This window comes from Euphorbia lathyris, chromosome 1 (genome assembly GCF_963576675.1).
Source record: "Euphorbia lathyris chromosome 1, ddEupLath1.1, whole genome shotgun sequence".
In the NCBI taxonomy this organism is placed as follows: Eukaryota; Viridiplantae; Streptophyta; class Magnoliopsida; order Malpighiales; family Euphorbiaceae; genus Euphorbia; species Euphorbia lathyris.
Window position 1 is genome coordinate 114,717,659 of NC_088910.1, and position 2,131 is coordinate 114,719,789.

A 2,131-nucleotide genomic window follows, 5' to 3' on the forward strand; every position below is an offset into this window, starting at 1 on the left:
GACGAACAGTCTCTGTTGAGTTGTATCATGGAAATGTTTTCCAGCTTTTTTTTGTTTGACAGGATGTCTTTGAGGAATTTGGCGTATGTCGGCATCTGTGCCAGTGCTTCTACAAAAGGAATGTTGATGTGTAACTTCCTTAAGGTATCCAACACTTTCGAATTCTGTTCTTCCAGCTTCTTATTGATTAGACGCGTTGGATATGGCACAAGTGGAACATACGGCGGTGGTGGTTTATACATTCTTTCGCTTTCCTCTTGATCCAGCTTACTTGTACAGGTTGTCTTCCTTGTTTCTTCATTACTAGGAACAGCATGTTCCTGCTCCCCTTCAGCTTCTTTGGACGTTCCTGCACACTCAGCATTCTTATCAGTCAAAACATTTGGTTGAGTTTCCTTACCAGACTTTAGGGTGATTGCCATGACGTCGCCCTTAGGATTTGGCTCTGTGTTGCTCGGCATTATTCCCTTTCCTTTTGACGTGGATGCAGCTATCTGGTGAACCTGTGTTTCCAGAATTTTTATTGATGCTTGTGTCTGTTTCATAAACTGCATCATCATTGTTTTCATATCTGGCTCTACGTCTTCTTTTGGTGGCACAGGTTGCTTGTATTGCTGCTGAGGTTATCTTTAGTACTGTCCTCCTTGCTGTTGTTGATACCTTGGCTGGTCTTGATACCGTGGTTGCCCCAGCTGGTCTAGTTGGCCTGTCCATCCAAAATTTGGATGGTTCCTGGTTTCAGAGTTGTATGTGTTAGAATAGCGGTTAGGCTGGTTCCTTTGATTATACCCTGCATAGTCACATTCAGCCTGTGCGCTCTTTCCCTGCTTAACTCCGGGACAGTTGATATTGAAATGAAGACCTCCATAAAAATCGCAAATATCATTGAATGGTGGTTCGTTGTGAATTGAGGACACGTTTATCTTGCCCAGTTGTCTGGCAAGCTGTTCTACCTGACTTGTCAATTTTGACACAACATCATCATTTCCCATCTTCTTCCCTTCACTTCTGGTTGAGTGCCAGTTGTAACTTGTGCTGACTACCTTCTCAATAAGCTCATACAAAGCCTGTGGCTCAAGATCTTCTGGATTACCGTTAGCAATGGATTCGATTTGAATTTTGTAAATGTTGGTCACACCATTGTAGAAATTTTGCACTTGCATCCACATAGGGATACCATGATTTGGCACCCTTCTCAATAACTCTTTATATCTCTCCCAGGCTTCTGCCAGCGACTCATCCTCTTCTTGTATGAACCGAGACACTTCATTTCTCAGTTTTATGGCTTGTCGTGGTAGGAAATATTTCATCAGAAAAGCTCGCGCCATCTCTTCCCAACTTGTGATTGTTCCTGGTTGTAAATTTCTTAGCCAGTTCTTCGCTTTATCCCTTAGGGAAAAAGGAAACAGCTTCAGTCTGATAACATCGTCAGAAACACCTCTGTTCGATCTGAATGTGTTGCACAACGTGATGAATTCTTGAATATGCCCATTTGGATCTTCAGATTGAAACCCATTAAATTGTACTGAGGCTTGGATCATCTGTATCATGGACCCCTTCACCTCGAACATGTTGTTCCCCTCGTTGGGTAACACGATACATGATGAATGTCCCTCTGTGGTTGGCCTCGAATAGTCTCTGATTCGCATAACAGGAGGGTTGTTATTCTCTCCTTCTTATTCTTGGTTTGGTTGAACTGGTTGTTCGGGTGGTACCCTTCCAGCCATTCTTCTCTCTCTTTGTCTTTCTCTCTGTCTAGCACGTCGAGCTCCCGCTCTGTTTCATCTACACGTCCTCTCTAATTCGAGATCGATAGGAAAAACAGGAGGTCCAGCTCTACGCATAAACAGGTTAAGAACTTCTTTGTTTCCTGCACGCCTTAACAAATGGATTAAAAACACCCTGTTTCACAGAAATTTCAGATAAATTTTGTTGCTTAATCCCCGGCAACGGCGCCAAAAACTTGTTGTCCTCCGATGTGACTCTAGCAAGTATACTAGATACAAGTAATAAAGTGATAAGTCAAGTATCGTATCCACAGGGATTGAGATCAAAATGATATGAGAAAATCGTTGCTGAACAGAGTGTGTGTGTAAAGGTATCTTCTTAGTAGGATTTATTGTTTGAGTGT

At 42.6% G+C, this 2,131-nt stretch overlaps 1 non-coding gene across 1 annotated transcript; it reads left to right on the plus strand.

Moving 5' to 3' along the window:
- Positions 1–1,173: 1,173 nt before the first annotated feature.
- Positions 1,174–1,280, plus strand: LOC136216253 (small nucleolar RNA R71). Its single transcript, XR_010683247.1, has one exon. It is a non-coding gene; the product is annotated as a small nucleolar RNA R71 (small nucleolar RNA).
- The last annotated feature ends 851 nt before the right edge of the window (positions 1,281–2,131 follow it).